Here is a 17,702-nt window from a genome sequence, read left to right on the forward strand (position 1 = left end):
GTTACCTCCAGGGCTTCAGCTTTGCAAAGCCAATTAAGCACTGGAGGCAAGCGGTCAGCTTTCCCTTAGAATCGACCCAAGAGCTGAGTCCTTGTAACAGTGTCTGGCCTGTTCAAGAACAAACAAGTTTACTTGTGTAAATCCTTACCAGGGAGGTGCTTCACTGGGCAAGTGTGGTGCCCAAGGAAGTGTCACCACCTGACCCCATTCCCACTTGTAGATTTCAAGGTGCCTTAACAGGTCAGTGGCCCTTTGAAATAACAGAATCTACATTTTTCTCTCTCTAGATTGTGTGGGGTGGGGTTGGAAGGGAAAAGCGACCGAGCAGGGGAGCTAGTCAACATCAAGTCTTTTACAGTTTTAGTTGAAGGCTAAAGGCTGCTTTTTATAGTGCAACTATGCTTTATTGTACATCACTTTTATCTCATACACACCCATGAACATGTGTGTTACATATACACGTGTCACATCTAATTTTATTATGTATATTTATAATACATGGCTATTATGAATGACATTATTATGCACTACAGCTGTAAGTTAGATAATTTTGTTCTATATAAATCACATATCAATATAAAATTTAACTACATAATAAACATCTACAATTTGTCTTGTTTTGTTTTGACTTTCCGGCAATTAGGGAATCCAATATCAGGTCATGAGAAGAGCACCCCTAACTCCTTTTCTTGTGTGTGTGTGTGTGTGTGTGTGTGTGTGTGTGTGTGTGTGTGTGTGTGCGCGCGCATATGTGTAGTGTGTGTGAGAGTGTGGAAGCCAGAAGTCAACCCTGGGTGTTGTTTACCTTTGTGTGCACGTGTGTTTGTACATATGTTCCTGTATATGTGTGTGTGTGTGTGTGTGTGTGTGTGTGTGTGTGTGTGTGTGTGTACTTGTGTGGAGGCCAGAGGCTGATGTCAAGGGTCTTCCTCAGTTGTTCTTCACCTGGGGCTCCCCACTTTAGCTAGGATGTCTGGCCAGCAAGCCCCAGGGGAATCCCCCTGCTTCCTCCTTCACGGTGATGAGATTTTAGGTCTTCATATTTATGTGGGTGTTGGGTACTGAACTCAGACCCTCGTGCTTACGTTACAAGCACTTTATGGCTGACCTGTCTTCCCAAGTGTTCATGTTTTGTTCTTTGAGTCTCTTTGGAGTAGGGGCTGGAGAGATGGATGGCTCAGCGGTTAAGAGCACTGGCTGCTCTTCCACAGGACCCGGGTTCAATTCCCAGCATCCACATGATGGCTCACCACTGTCTGTAATTCCAATTTCAGAGGATCTCATACCCTCATACAAACATATACTGTAGGCAAAACACCAATGTACATTTGAATAAAAATAAATAAATCATAAAAATATTTTTTTGTTTGTTTTCAAGACAAGGTTTCTCTGTGTAGCCTCGGCTGTCCTGGACTCACTCTGTAGACCAGGCTGGCCTCGAACTCACAGATATCCACCTGCCTCTGCCTCCCAAGTGCTGGGATGAAAAGTGTGCGCCACCACGCCCGGCAACATATATTTTAAAAAGTCTCTTTGGGGGTCAGAATTATACACAAAAAGCTGTACACAGCAAAGTTTACAACCTGGTGAGTGCGGAGGAGGATATTCTTTAATGGATAAGATTATCTTTGCCAGTGTGCTTTCGTTTTGCCCCCAATTTTTTCTCTTGTGGTTGCAAGGTGGCAGAGCTTTCCCTTGGGGGCCTCTTGAGAGCTAGGCACCAATCCCCCTGGGCTCCACTAGAAAAGGCAGGAATGGGAGGCTGTCCGTAGTACTTCAATATAGCAGTGTGATGTGTTCTCCTGACTAACTTGAGGACACCCAACAGCACACAACCCTTTTGTAGAATGGGGGCTGGACTTGGTATGTACACACAGGACCTAGAAAAAGGCTCGCAGTGAGTGTGGCTGGTGTTAGGATGGCACAGGACCTGGCTGTAGCCGCTCAAGAGGCAAAAGACAAGCATCTTGGCTTTGCGTTACCGTTTTCTGTTCTGCAATGTCTGTGATCTAATTTCCCTGGAGCCCACGTTGCGAGAAGAAAGGCACCCAGGGAGACACAGTGGGTATTATAATTTCATCCTTGTTCCCAAATGAACTGACTGGTGCAGAGGGACGTGGTAGAGTCAGATCTCCATCCCAGGACTCCGTGGGTTCAGAAGGTGTGAGGACCGGGAGATGAAGAAGATGTGGGGTTCTTCTCCCCTGGGAGGGGAGGGGAGGGCATCGCCTCTCTGTTAAGGTGCTTTGTCACTCTGCGAGCCAGCCGATCGCATTGGTCAAAAATGGGAGGCCAGGCTGACACAGGAGTTCCTCTAGGGGCAGAATAGCCACGCAAGGGCACTTGCTCTGCTTCAAGCCGTTCAGAACTGGCTCAGACTCGGAAAGCTCACACCAGCCACTGTTTCCTTTCGTTTGGTACCACCATCTGTATCTCACACAAGGATGCTCTTCTGTTTGTGCGGAATGCATTTTCAAGGCTGGCTTGTGGTGTTCAAGCTTGGCTCAGGGGATAAAAGTTAGCATTATTATTTTTTAATTTGAAAGGGGTGGATTTGGGTAATTTCTGGGAGATGATGATGATGATGATGATGATGATGATGATGATGATGATTATTATTATTATTATTTTTGTGTGTGTGGAGGAGGCAAGTCTCAATTTCAGAAGAAGCAGGATACTTCACGGATTTACTCTGTGTTCCCAACCCCCAACTATCCAGGGACAAATGCTTTATGACGAGAGAGTCATGCCCCAGATGAGAGGAGGCTTTGAAGAACCGTCATGTGACAGCTCGCTGCAAACACAGCACTTCCGTACCAAGCATGGGATGGGCGTCATCTCACCCATGAGTTTGAAACTTTGAGCAAATCACTGAACTATATACCCCCTTCCCAATCTACTTCTTATGCAAAAGAGTAGTGCGTATATATTAGCAGCCACCTCAGAAGGTTCTTGGTGAGAGCTAAGATGTTACATGCAAACCACTTTGAGCTCGGTTTCTCCTACCCAATACTTAAACATTTATAACATTAGCTATTATTATTTTTTAAATGATTAACACGTTTTTTTAATAGGTGACGAAACTAGCAATCCAAGAAGTCAGATAAATCATACAAGGTCATGCAGTTGATAAGTGACTGAGCCAGGGTTTGGAACAGGAGCTGGGCCTCTGGTGTGTAGGCTGTTGCCTTTTAGCGTTGTGTCTCCCTAAAAGAATTTGCATTACAGCATGGCACACGTGTTTATAGGCAACAGCAGTTTCTAAAAATAGATAAAGTAAATGAAATAAGTAAATACATAACAAATATATAAATAAATAAAGTGCTAGGGCAGATTCTGTGAGGCAAGTGTTTGTCTCAGCCAGCCCCAAAGATGGTTTTATTAATGTCAGACTGATATTGATGTAATTCTATTTTCAGTTCTTGGTTGTAGCTTTTCAGTTTGTTTAAGGATATTTTAAATAATTTGTTTTTGTTATAATTGTGTTGTTCCTGATCTGAGGTGGCTGTGCATGGATCTGTGGAAGACAGGCTAATGCCAGGTGTCTTCTTCAGTTCCTCCCCACTGTTTTTGAGACAGGGTTTCTCCCTGAATTTGGATCCCCCTGTCTGGCTAGACTAGCTGGCCATCAGGTGCCCAGTTTTCCCCTGTCTCCTGTCCCACCAGCACTGAAGTTTACAGCATCAGATCTGACTTACGTGGGTTCTGGGTATCTGAACTCAGCCGTCTCTCAGTTCCCAACTTATTACCTCATTTTACTTTTACTTTTGTAATAGGGTTTCATGTACACCAGGCTAGCTTCAAAGTCACTCTGTAGCCAAGGCTACCCTTGAACTTCTGATCCTCCTGCCTCTACCCTGCTAGAGCTGGGATTATAGGCGTGTACCGCCGTACCTGGTTTTATGTTGTACTTGTTGTCAAAGCCAGGCTTTGCGCATGCTAGGCAAGCACTGGGTCACATTCCAACCCACGACTTAATGGTTTTAAAAGATCCCTGGCTGTGTGGGAGGGAGCCATGGAGGCAGTTTGTGGGAGCCTTTCTGGACGCTCATAGTAGGGGAATCCGAGTAAGCTGGAACGGAGTTGGCTAAGTACATTGGTGTTTTGCCTACAGTATATATTTGTATGAGGGTATGAAATCCCCTGAAACTGGAGTTACAGACAGTGGGGAGCCATCATGTGGGAACTGAACCTGGGTCCTGTGGAAGAACAGCCATCTCTCCAGCCCCTACTCCAAAGAGACTCAAAGAACAAAACATGAACACTTGGGAAGACAGGTCAGCCATAAAGTGCTTGTAACGTAAGCACGAGGGTCTGAGTTCAGTACCCGACACCCACATAAATATGAAGACCTAAAATCTCATCACCGTGAAGGAGGAAGCAGGGGGATTCCCCTGGGGCTCACTGTGTGCCCACCAAATGCCTGGCTCAAGTGGAGACCCAGTAAATGTTTCTTTCCTGGATCTTTCTTGCTGTTGAAAGACAGGAACATGCATTGAATTCTCTGACATTTCTTTCCCTGTGATGGAAGCCTCATTCAGACTTGAGGTAAGTTTGACATCCTGCTAAGTGACATCTTTATGGATCTGTGCTCCCTCCAGCACTGGATCACTGCTAGCATCCAATATTACAGGTGGCAATTATACTATTATGTATAGCATAATATCCATCCTTTCCATTATAGAATGCCCTTGTTGTAAAGTAACACTGGCTCCTATCTGATTAATATTTATAGCTTTTGCTCTTGGCTTAATGCTGGTGATCTTCACTGTGAGACTTTCTCCGGCTTCACACTTCCCTTTGCTGCCTTTCTTCCATCAGCTTCATCACTGAAGGAAGACAGGACAGGGATTCAAACAGGAGAAGGAACTTGCTCACCCTGCTTAAAAACAAAACAAAACAAAACAAAACAAAACAAAACAAAACAAAAAAAGCAACCCAGGACCACCAGCCCAGGGATAGCACCACTCACTATGGGCCTAGCTCTTCCTCCATTAACCACTAATTTAAAAAAATGCCCTACAGCTGGATCTTATGAAGGCCTTTTCTCAGTTAAAGTCCGTTCTTTTCAGATGACTCTAGCTTATGTCAAGTTGACATAAAACTAGCCCCCATATGTAACTGTCAACGAACACGGCACCCTTCCATGGCTTCCGCTTCAGGTTCTGTCTCCAGGTCAGGTCCCTGCCTCAAGGTCCCTTGTGGACTGTGACATATGACATACAAAACAAATAAATCCTTTCTCCCCTGAATTAGCGTTGGCTGGTGTCTGTCAGGAAACAGGAGAGCAAACCGGGGCAGTGGCTTTGTGCTTGTCACTTTTATTCTATTTTTTTTCCCTTACAAGATTCTGCTTAAAACACACATCACTCTGTTTTTGAAAAGATTGAAAATGCTCCAGACAGAAAGAAATCCCATTCTTGCCTTGTTAGGTATCTCTCTCAACACACTTCCAAACCGCCAGGCAGTCTTTCCTGTTTCCAGAATCATGTTTTGCTCTCAATGAATTGCTCACTCAAATTCTCAAATTCATACATCCTGGTACTTTTATTCATATTTTAATTAAAAAAAAAACCCAATCTCTTCTTCAGAGGTATTAAGATATATTTGACAAATAGAAACTCCATAAACACAGCATGTAAAATAAGGACTGGTGGCACAATTCTTGGAATCTAAGTACCCACCAGGCAGAGGCAAGGATTGTCGCATTCAAGGCCAACATGGGCTGCCTAGAGAATCCAAAGCCAGCCTGAGGTTCAACAGGAAGGCACCATCTCAGAAGCTCAAGGACTGCACAAATAGACATAGCTTCTACCCTCGCCAGAGAGCTTCTGTTTTACAGCCATTGGAGGCTACTGCGGAGATCCACAACTGATCAGAGAGCAGTGAATAAAAGAGCGTCCATCCCCAGCTGGTACATTTCCAACATATCACTCACACCTAAGGCTCAGGGAACACTGTGGAATGTGAGGTGGAAAGACTCTAAGAGCCAGAGGGTGTGGATAGTGTCTTCTAATATGACAGGCATGCCATACCCATGGAATCTCAGCAACATGTTTGCCTAAACAAGACAGCGTAGAGATCCCAGTTGACATGCCAACTAGGGGATAGGGGAACTTTTACAAAGCCCCTCGGAGCCAGGTGTGGTGGCGCACGCCTTTAATCCCAGCACCCGGGCAGCAGAGGCAGGTGGATGACTGTGAGTTTGAGGCCAGTCTGGTCTACAAAGTGAGTCTAGGACAGCCAAGGCTACACAGAAAAACTCTGTCTCGAAAAAACCAAACCAAACCAAACCAAAAAACAAACAAACAAACAAACCAAAAACAACAACAACAACAAAACAAAGCCCCTCAGCTAGATGAAGAGGTACAGGCAATCAGTGGCTGTTAAGAGATAATTGGCTTTCTCCAGAGATAAACCCCCTGCTCAGTTATTCAAATGAGAGTGGTTAGCCCTAACCACATGTACACGAGCAACACTAAATGGACTCAGTATGTTGTGTGTATATACCCACTACATGTGTATACATTATATAAGAGCAATAATACTTCTAGAAAAGAAAGGAATTAGGGAGAGGTGCATAGGAAGAGCTGGAAGGGGAAATATAGTATTCATATATAAAATTCTCAAAAATTAATTTTGTGGTAAGGATCCATGACGGTACCAGTCGCTCACGGTATCTGATGAGGAGAACAACAGTGACTACAGAGCAACTGACAGGCCATACTGTGTACCCCAAAATGCCAGTGTCTGTGTTTCCCAGATGAGAGGTGAGCCCATGGTAAAGCTAACAAGTGGGTCCAACCTCTAAACCAAGCCCTAAGAGACAACAGATGCCAGTCCAGACTACTATAGCCTGCAAAACTCAATGATCATAGATGGGGAAAACAAGATATTTCATGACAGAACCAAATTTAAACAGTATCTATGCACAAATCCAGCTCTACAGAAGATAATAGAAGGAAAACTCTCACCTGAAGAGGTTACACCAAACAAACAAACAAACAAACAACAAACACCTCCTCCCAAATGACCATAGGATAGAAATAACTTCTCTACAGCAAACCCAAAAGTAGATAAGTACCCAAAGACACTACCACAACCAACATCAAAATAACAGGAACTGATAATCACTGGTTATTAATATTGTTCAACATCAATGGACTCAAGTCTCCAATAAAAAGACACAGACTAACAAAATGGATTCATAAACAGAATCTATCAATTCTGTTGCATACAAGAAGCACACCTCAGCCACAAAGATAGACACTACCTGAGAGTAAAGGGCTGGAAAAAGGCTTTCCAAGCAAAAGGACCCAAGAAACAAGCTAGAGTAGCCATTCTAACATCTAATAAAATAGACTTTCAACCAAAATTAATCAAAAGAGATGATGAAGGGCACTTCATATTCATCAAAGGAAAAATCCACAAAGGTCACAACTCAATTCCGAACAACTGTGCCCTCAATACAAGGCCACCCACATTTGTAAAAGAAACATTAATAAAGCTTAAACCACACATTGTTTGCCACACATTAATAGTGGGTAAACTTCAACACCCCACTCTCACCAAAGGGCAGGCCAATGAGGCAGAAATTAAACAGAGAATTAATCATGCTAACAGATGTCATGAATCAAATGGACCTAACAGACATCTACAGACCTTTTCACCCAAACACAGAAGAATATACCTTCTTCTCAGAACCTCAGGGAACTTTCTACAAAATTGACCATATAGTCGGTCACAAAGCAAGCCTCAACAGATACAAGAAGATTGAAATAATCCTTTGTATTTTATCAGACCACCATGGATTAAAGCTGGAACCCGACAACAACAGAAATGGAAACTGAACAGCTATGTACTCATTGATAACTGGGTCAAAGGAGAAATAAAGAAATTAAAGGCTTTCTAAAATTCAATGTCAACGAAGGCACAATGTACCCAAAGTTAAGGGACACAATGAAAGCAGTGCTAAGAGGAAAGTTCATAGCACTAAGTGCCTTCATAAAGAGAAAGGAGACATCTCAAACAAGCAACCTAATAGCACACCTGAAAACCCTAAAAAGAAAAAAAATGCAGAAACACCTGAGGAGGAGTAGGCAGCTCAAACTTTGTGCTGAAATCAATAAGTTAGAAACAGAACAATTAAAAGAACCAATGAAACCAAGAGGTGGTTCTTTGAGAAAATCAACAAGAGAGACAAGCCTTAGCCAAACTAACTAAAAGACACTATCCAAATCAACAAAATCAGGAACAAAAAGAAGGATATAACAACACACACTGGGGAAGTGTAAAGAACCATTAGGTCTTACTTCAAAAGCCTATATCCCACAAAATTGGAAAATTTAATAAAATGGACAATTTTCTTGATAGATTCCACTTACTAAAGTTGATCAAGATCAGGCAAACAAATTAAATATCGTATATCCCCTAAAGAAATAGAAGCAGTCATCAAAAGGTTCCCAACCAAAAGCAGCCCAGAGCCAGATGGTTTCAGTGAAGAGTTTTACCAGAACTTCAAAGAGAGCTAATACCAATACTCTTCAAACTATTTAATAAGATATAAACAGAAGGAAGATTACGAAACTCATTCTATGAGGCTACAGTCACCCTGATACCTAAACCACACAAAGACCCAACAAAGAGAATTTCAGGCCAATTTCCCTTATGAACATTGGTGTAGAAATACTCAACAAAATACTTGCAAACCGAATCCAAGAACACATAAAAAACATCATCCACCATGACCAAGTAGCCTTCATCCCTGACATACAAGGGTGGTTCAATATATGGAAATCCACCAATGTAGTCCACCATATAAACAAACTGAAAAAAATAAACCCCACATGATCATCTCCTTAGATGCCAAAAAAGCATTTGACAAAATCCAACACCCATTCATGTTAAAAGTCTTGGGAAGATCAGGGATACAAGGAACATGCCTAAACACAATAAAGGCTATATGCAGTAAGCTGATAGCCAACATCAAACTAGACAGAGAGAAACTTAATCATTACTACTGAAATCAGGGACAAGACAAGGCTGCCCACTCTCTTCATATCTTTTCAATATAGTACTTGAAATTCTAGCTAGAGCAGTAAGACAACTAAAGGAGATAAAGGAGACCAAGGGATATAAATTGGAAAGGACTAATTCAAAGTAATCACTATTTGTGAATAATATCATAGTATATATGTGACCCCCAAAATTCTACCAGGGAACTCCTACAGCTGAAAAACACCTTCAGCAATGTGGCTGGATAGAAAATTAACTTTAAAAATCAGTAGCCCTCCTGCATACAAAAGACCAATGGGCTGAGAACAAAATTAGGCAAAAAACTACCTTCACAATAGTAACAAAAACCATGAAGTAGCTTGGTGTAACTCTAACCAAGCAAGTCAAAGATTTGTATGAAAAAAACATCAAATCTCTGAAAAAGAAATTAAAGAGGATATCAGAAGATGAAAAGAATCTCCCATGCTCATGGATCGATAGAACCAACATTGTAAAAATGGCCATCTTACCAAAAGCAGTCTACAGATTTAATGAAATTCTCACCAAAGTACCAACACAATTATTTACAGACCTTGAAAGAATAATTCTCAACTTTATATGGAAAAACAAAAAACCCAAAATAGCTAAAACAATCCTATACAATAAAAGATCCTCTGGAGGAATCTCCATCCCTGATCTCAAGCTGTACTATAGAGCAACAGTAATAAAAACTGCATGGCAGTGGCAGAGAAACAGACTTGTGGATCAATGGAATTGAATTGAAGACTGAGAAATAAGTACTTGAGTTTTGACAAAGAAGCCAAAACTATACAATTGACAAAAGATAGCATCTTCAAATGATGCTGGTCTAACTGGATGTTTACTGTAGAAAAATGCAAATAGACCCACATTTAGCACAAAACTCAAGTCCAAGAGGGTCAAAGACTTCAACATAAAACCAGACACACTAAATCTATTAGAAGAAAAAGTGGAAAAGAGCCTCAAACTCATTGGCACAGGAGACTACATCCTGAACAGAACACCAACAGCTCAGGTGTCAAAAACAGCTCAGACCCTAAGGTCCACAATGAATAAACATGATCTCATGAAACGGAAAAGCTTTTGTAAGGCAAAGGACACCATCAACAGAACAAAACAACAGCCCACAGACTGGGATAAGATCTTCACCCACCTTACATCTGACAGAGGGCTTATATCCAAAATAAATAAAGAACCCAAGAAATTAAACACCAACAAACCAAATAATCCAATTAAAATATGAGATACAGAGCTAAACAGAGAATTCTCAACAAAGGAATATCAAATGGCTAAGAAACACTTAAAAAATGCTCAACGTCCCTAGTCATCAGGGAAATGAAAATCAAAACAATTCTGAGATTCCATCTTACACCTATCAGAAAGGCTAAGAGCAAAAACTCATGTGACACCACATGCTGGTGAGGTTGTGGAGAAAGGAGAACACTCCTCCATTGCTGGTGGGAGTGCAAACTTGTACAACCACTTTGGAAATCAATCTGGTGCTATCTCAGAAAACTGGGAACAGCTCTACCGTAGGCCCCAGCTATATGCCTCCTGGACATATAGCCAAAAGATGCTCTACCATACAACAAGGACATTTGGTCAACTATGTTTATAGCAGCTTTATTCGTAATAGCCAGAATGTGGGAGCAACCTAGATGTCCCTCAAATGAAGAACGGATCATGAAACTGTGGTACATCTACACAATGGAATACTACTCAGCTATTAAAAACAAAGACCATGAAATTTGCAGGCAAATGGATGGAACTGAAAAAGATCATCCTCAGTAAGGTAACCCAGACCCCGAAAGACATGCCGGGTATATACTTACTTATAAGCAGATATTAGCCATATAATACAGGATAAGCCTATTACAATCCACAGACCTAAAGAAGCTAAGTAGCAAGGAAGGCCTCAGGGAGGATGCTTAATTCTCATTCAGAAAGGCAAACAGAGTAGACACTGGAAGCAGTTGAAGAGAGGGTAACAGAATGGAAGCCTACCATAGAGGTCTTCTGAAAGACTCCACCCATCAGGGTATTGAAGCAGATGCCAAGACTCACAGCCAAACTTTGGGCAGAGCGCAGGGAATCTTATGGAAGTGTGTGGGTAGAAGGACCCGGAGGGGACAGCATCTCTACAAGAAGACCAACAAAGACAACAAATCTGGGCCTGGAGAGGCCAGTGGAGACAAAGGCACCACCCAAGGACCATGCTGGAGAAGACCTAGGCCCTCTGCTCAGATGTAGTGGATGGGTAGCTCAGTCGCCATGTGGGTCCCCTAGTAAGGGGAGCAGGGGCTGTTTCAGACATGGCTTCTGGTCTGCTCTTAGATCACTTCCCTCTGGTAGGATGGCCTTGCCAGGCCACAGAGGAAGAGGAATCAGGCAGTCCTGATGAGACTTGATAGGCTGAGATCAGTTGGGAAGGGAGGAGGTTTCCCCTTTCTGAAGACCAGGGGAAGGGGAAGAGAGGGAAGAGAGAGAGAGAGAGAGGGTAGGACTGGAAGGAGACAAGGGAGGGAGCTATGATCTGGATATAAAATGGATAGATTAAAAAAATTTAAATTATGATAAAAGTAATTTTGCAAACCCAAGAGCTGGGGATGTGTCTCAGTAGTAATTTTTTTCCATTTTTTTGGGGGGGGGTAAAATAATGACTACAGTCAAGCTCATCCACACACCTATCACCTCACAGTTACCTGTGGGCATGCTTGTAGCTAGTAAATTCTATTTAAGCATATATCAAGTATATTACACCATAGTCAGTCAGTCAGTCAGTCAGTCAGTCAGTCAGTCAGTCAGTCAGTCTGTCTGTCTTCTGTCTGTCTGTCTCTGTCTCTGTCTCTGTCTCTGTCTGTCTCTGTCTGTCTCTGTCTCTCTCTCTGTCTGTCTCTGTCTCTCTGCAGGATCTTGCTGCATAGCCTTGGCTGGCCTAGAATTGCACGTGTAGACTGAACTGTCCTTAAGCTTGCAGCCATCCTCCTGCTTCTGCTCCCCCAATGGTGGGTGGACTAAGCAGGCATGTCTAGAGAGAGAAAGATTTGTGTGCTCTAGGAAGCCATGAGGGGTTCAGCAAAGAGAGGGATCTTTCTCTACCTGCCTGACATGAGGTTGGTGATCTGAGGTTTGCTACTGATGAAAAGCTCTATTGTTACACACCAAGAGTGGCAGTCCAGCAATATTTGTGTGTGTGTGTGTGTGTGTGTGTGCAAAGCTAAGGGAGTCCTATGCACCTCTGCCACATGTTACCTTTTATTCAGATAGGACAATGAAACTCAAATCCATCTCTTTTCTAAATGGCAATGATGCTGTATGTGGGATTAATCTTAACTGTGGACTCAACTGGATCTGGACTCAACTAAGAAACTGGTGTGACTAGTGTGTGTGAGGGTGTGTGTGTGTGTGTGTGGGCATTTCCAGGAAGAATTGACTGAGGGGAGGAGAGATCCCCTGATAAGTCAACAGGATCTTCCAGCAGCAGCAGCAGCAGCAGCAGCAGCAGCAGCAGCAGCAGCAGCAGCAGCAGCCTAGATATAAAGAAATCCAAGGACAATTTAGGGCTTTGCTTTCCAGCCTCCCTTTCTTTCTGTGTGTCTGTCCTGTGGTTGCTGTTGCTGCTTCTGACATCAGAACCCACTTCCCTGGCCTTCCAATGTGGAGTGAAGATCAGCGCCTTGCTAAGAGCCTTCAAGTCCTCAGGGCCAGACTGGGACTGTGGAGGTATCCAGCTTTGTGGACTGAACTTTTGTTGAAGTACACATGCCCTGTGGAATAAGCCGATTGAATAATTCTCCCACATATATGATATATGATCTAGGATACCTATATCCTATCTATCTATATCTATATCTATCTATCTATCTATCTATCTATCTATCTATCTATCTATCTCCTATCAGTTATGCCCTTCCAGAGAACCCTGATTCTCTATATATGAAAGTATTGTGCATATCAAAAAGAACCCTTGCTTTTCAGAATTCTCCTTTATGAGTTCACAATTAGAAGTAGTTTTGGTTAAGTAGAGTTGTCTTTATGTTTTGAGCAGAGTTGCATACCTTCTCACCCCTACCTATTTTGTCAAGGCCACAGATATTTTAATAGCTCACTTTTTTCTTGCATATTAATGACACTTTTGTGGGCCATTTGCTGGAGGCAGGGCCAATGAAAGTGACATCGTTAGGACTGTCATTTGCTACACGGTAACACAAGTTAAGAAAAGCCAATCAAGATTCATCTGACTCGTGTGGTATTGAGAAATTAGAGGGCAGAAATTGCATTTGATGATGTACTTTAGATGGAATTTAGTTAGAGAACACGATCAAGGTGGACAACAGACTTCATGGCAAGGAATAGAAGCTCTGTTAGGAAAGAAAAGAAAAATGGAAGAAAACACAAGAGAACATTTGAGGTAAATAGTTTAATAATTTCAATGCAAAGAATTGATTTGGAGTGAGATCAGTTTCTACCTTGTTGGAAAGCTGAGCTCTAGGAAGTGGGTTTGAGTCACTAAAGTAGAGAACTTTGTGGCGTGTGTGTGTGTGTGTGTGTGTGTGTGTGTGTGTGTGTGTGTATGTGTGTGTGTGTGTGCATGTCAGTGGTTGTCCAGTATGTACGTGGCAAAGCCACCAAGCAAGCAAACAGCATGACAAATGAACCTTTGTTTCTTCAACAGCTCCTAGACCCTGGAAGGAGGTCTACCTAAAACATAAGGTTTTTTTCAGCTCAAAGATCTTCAAAAGAAGGTGGGTTTGAGATGTGGTGAGGGATGGGCCACGGCTCAGCTTAGAGCTCTGGTGCAGAGTTGACTGTTGACTGTTGACTTTCTTTTGATATTATTCTTTAGACAAATCTCCCATAATTGGCCAACTCGAAAATAGTCTACACAATATGAATTGTGAATAAAGTGTAACTACCTCCTCCGCAGTATCTTCCCCCCTGTCTGTCTGAGGCTCGGTTTCAGGCAGTGACCTCCAGTCTTGAGATAGGGACACTAAGTGATGGGATGTAACATTGGGATGTAGGTGTCTGGTTTCTGTGAATATAGATGTTACGCCCCCAGGGTTACCACGTCTGTGCTGTAGCTGGCAGCTAACCCTTTAGTTCCAACACTCGAAAGTAGGAAGATGCCTGAGAATTTGAGGCCAGCCTGGGCTACAGAGTGAGATCACATCCCAAGGGGGGGAAAACTGCAAAAACAGAAAACAATGCTTGCATTGTGATTTGTCTTTACCTTAAAATTTGCAACTCCAGGGTCCCGGCTTAGCTTGGGATGCCATGTCTACTTTGTAGCTGTGTTGGTATTCTAACATTGAAATGTATTTCCCATGGTTGGCGCACCTGGTCTTTAACAGTCACTCATGTCAGCGAACCACATTCTGGTCTGCAGCTGTGGCAAGTAGCCCTGTGGTGGCATCATTGTCTGGAGCCAGCTTGACATTTGTGTCATAGCTTTGATATGGCTTGCTAGCTTACCCAAGTGCTTCCGGGAGGAATAGCCCTGAGTCCTCCATGTTCCAACGTTTTCTGTCTTGTTTGTTGTTGATCCATGGCCTAGGCTGACCTGGAGCTCAGAGATCCTTCTGCCTCATCTTTCTAAAAGCTGGGATTATAGTTGTGAGTCTTTACACCTGCTTTTAGCTTTAAAAGTGCTTTTAACCATTAGAAACAAAAAATGCTTTATATTATAATGTTGTGATATATATATATATATATATGCTGATTTTTTTTTGTTGTTGTTTTTTGAGACCGAGTTTTTCTTGCTATTCTGGAATTCACTCTGTAGATCTGGCAGAGATCCTCCTTGCCTTTGCCTTCCGAGGGGTGCTGGGATTTCCGGCTTTATAGCTGTTTTTTAAAAAATTATTATTTTAAATGAATATATTAGGCACTATCTGTAAACAAAAATCTTAGCTAGCTGGTGGCAGTAGGTTCTCCAGTGGGTAATCCCCGAACTGGGGCAGCTCAGATGGGAGGATTCTGGTGTGTTCAGTGTTACACTGGGGCTGATGATTAGAGGACAGTATATGTCTCAAAAATCCAACCACTGGCATTCCAAATTCAAAACCCAAATAAAAAACCAAACCTAAAAGTTGTTTTTTTTTTTTTCCCGCTCAGCTGCATAGAATTCCCAGGCAGATGTGAACTGCCTCTGTGGGTACCGCTAAATCCTTGACAGGTTGGAATAGAAGTTTTTGAAAGTTTCTAAACTTTTAAGAAATTTGAGTCTGTGCCTCAAAGGCAGAGAGAAATGGGCACTGTTCCCAAGCGCAGTATCGCTCTGCCCCCTGCTGCTGGCCGCAGTGCTATTATCCCTTTAGCTTGTGATTTAACGGAGAGGCCTGGATTGGTAGGGGACTTGAGGGAAAAAAAAAATCCACCGCCCCCACCCTCGCCCCGTAACCACTAGAACTACCTCCTTCGTGAAAAACCAACTTTTTGACAAAAGATCAGCAGGTGACGCTTATATTATTAGGCTGAAGGCTTGTCCAGGCCTTGGTGCTGGGCGGTAGAGCAGACTATGTGGTCACTGTCTGTGACTTTGGTGGCAGGGGCGGGGCAGGGTCTACTTGCGATGCTGGCCCCATTGTGGTTGCTCGGAGACTGCCTAGCTCTAAGAACCGCGCCCGGAGGTGCCCATAAAGAGTTGGGCAGTGTGCGGCCAGCTCGCTTGGAGGAGGCTGCGGCGAGCACAGGATAGAGCCTCTGCAGCTGCAGGTAGAGAGAGGTAGAAGAGGAAGTCGTAGGTCTGGTCTGGACACCAAGGAGGTGGGTTGCTAGAAAGGGACCCTGCGCTTTTGGCTTCTGTAGACTCCTGCCACATCGGGTGGGGGTGGGCTCTCAGGAGGGGCCGTGGGGGCTATGAGCGGCAGTCCGATCGCCCCCGGTGGTCGACAGCCCCCTCCACCCAGCTTGACCAGTCCCAGGGTACAGGCGACAGAACTGCGCCCAGCCCCCGCCCCTGCTGCCAGTACCCACACCAAGACGCACACGCTCCTTAATCTGCCCCCCCCCTCCCTCGGTTGCCCGGGCGACGGCCCAGACGAGCAGGTGATGCATTGACAGCGAGCAGATGGTCCCCCGTGGAGGCGAGCGTTGGCCACAATGAGCCTAGCGCCGCGATCCCACTGCGCCGCCCCCGCCCCGTGGCCCGCGCTTCCCGCATGCTAATAGGGGTCGGGGGAGGGGCCTAGGGCGGGGTCGGGCGCCCCGGGCACGCCCCCTTGCTCTTTGCAGTCACTTCACCTCATTTTTTTTTTTTCCTGAATGCCCACTCCAAATCCTCCCGGCCAGCCCCGCATCTGAAGAGTTCTCCTAACTCACACCCAGCACGCTTCGTCTCTCTCTCGGAACTCTCTCCAAGTGGATCAAGGCTGACTGACACCCTCCCTCTTTCCTTTTCTCCCATTTTGTAGTAGCATGCCCCACATTTGCTCCCTGCTGGCATTTCATGGTTGGTCTGGGAAGACTAGAGGAATGGCTTTACCACAGCCCGGCCTTGATCCCTGCTTCTAGAACTGGCATTGGAATGACAAAATGTGTAGACACCCGCCCCGGGCCCGCCCCCACCCCCCCTATCTCCAATGCTTCAAGGGCCTTTCAGGCTGCTGCTTCTCCGGACTTTCCTTTCTGGAAGCTCAAACATAAATCATTCTCTGGCGAGGACCGTGCCGCCCCTCCCGTGAAGCCCTCTTCGCATTCACACACCCTCCTCCCATTCACTGGTCACACACACCCTTTTCTGTACCCTATTCACCGCTGTGTGGCAAATTGAGGCTATCTTATAGTAAGGCCATGAAAACTGCTAGGCAGTATTCACAATTTTAATACTAACTTCATAGCTGTCACATAAATTCATTGCCAGGCCTATTCTGTAATGGCCACGAATAACTTTAAGAGAAGGAGGGCGTGGCGGGGGGGGGGGATCCGACGACGGTGCCATGGCATCTTTCTTTGATTTGCAGGTGCTTCGCTGCCCCCCTTTCTTTAAAGCATTACTACAGTAACTGCAGATAGCTTTCTTTTTCTTTTTTAAACTGTCACACAGAGTGCTTTAAAAAAAAAAGCCATCCTTCTCCTTTTTATTTTACAGTAGATAAAAAATGCCCAATGCCAATAAAGGCTTAAAAAAAAGCATCAGGAAAAAGAAAGAGAGAAAGAGACTAGTGAATAAAGTTGGGACAATACGGGGGTCACAGAGCTGTCGAAACTAATGTCACAGTGCGGCTGTTGGGCGGGCATACAGAAAATTTCTTGTTTCTCGATTTTGATGGAGATTTGGTGTGTGGCATGAAGCGCTCTCTGAACAGGTTTAGAACAAGTGGGAGAGAAAGAACTCACAATAAACTCCCCTCTGATGGTCTTTCTGCCCACGGACACCTGTGATTTACAAAGAGGCATTCTGGAGGCCAGAGAGAGGCCAGAGGGCAAGGCTATTGTTGGAAAAGGATGCCTCGTGTACTCACTGCTGTATGAGGGAGTCGCTTTATTTTGAAACATGTCCTAGATCCTTGCTATGCAAACTTACAACCAGGAAAAAAAAAAGATTCTTGTAAGGGCTCTTAATGACTTTTTCAAATGCTTTTTTTTTTCAACTCATTTGGACCAGTGTTTTTGTTCAGTTCTTAAACTAGTGGAATTCACTAGAATTCAAAGACAGTCAGTTTATA

The 17,702-nt window shown here is 43.9% G+C and overlaps 1 protein-coding gene across 6 annotated transcripts in view; it reads left to right on the top strand.

The window, feature by feature from the left end:
• LOC311604439 (uncharacterized protein C12orf42) overlaps positions 1–17,702 on the top strand; it is a 220,127-nt gene that overhangs the window by 68,520 nt on the left and 133,905 nt on the right. Inside the window, exons 1-2 of one of the 6 annotated variants that reach the window (XM_084794374.1) lie at positions 13,095–13,444; positions 13,709–13,778. The exons of 2 other annotated variants lie outside the window; for them this stretch is intronic. The gene's annotated coding sequence lies outside the window, so the exon portion shown is untranslated. Of the gene's footprint in view, positions 1–13,094; positions 13,445–13,708; positions 13,779–15,539; positions 15,802–17,702 lie in introns of those variants that run through there. 3 more of the 6 variants (XM_084794375.1, XM_084794367.1, XM_084794377.1) reach the window with 3 other exon arrangements.

Source organism: Acomys minous (assembly GCF_964271855.1).
Source record: "Acomys minous genome assembly, chromosome: 9".
Lineage (NCBI taxonomy): Eukaryota > Metazoa > Chordata > Mammalia > Rodentia > Muridae > Acomys > Acomys minous.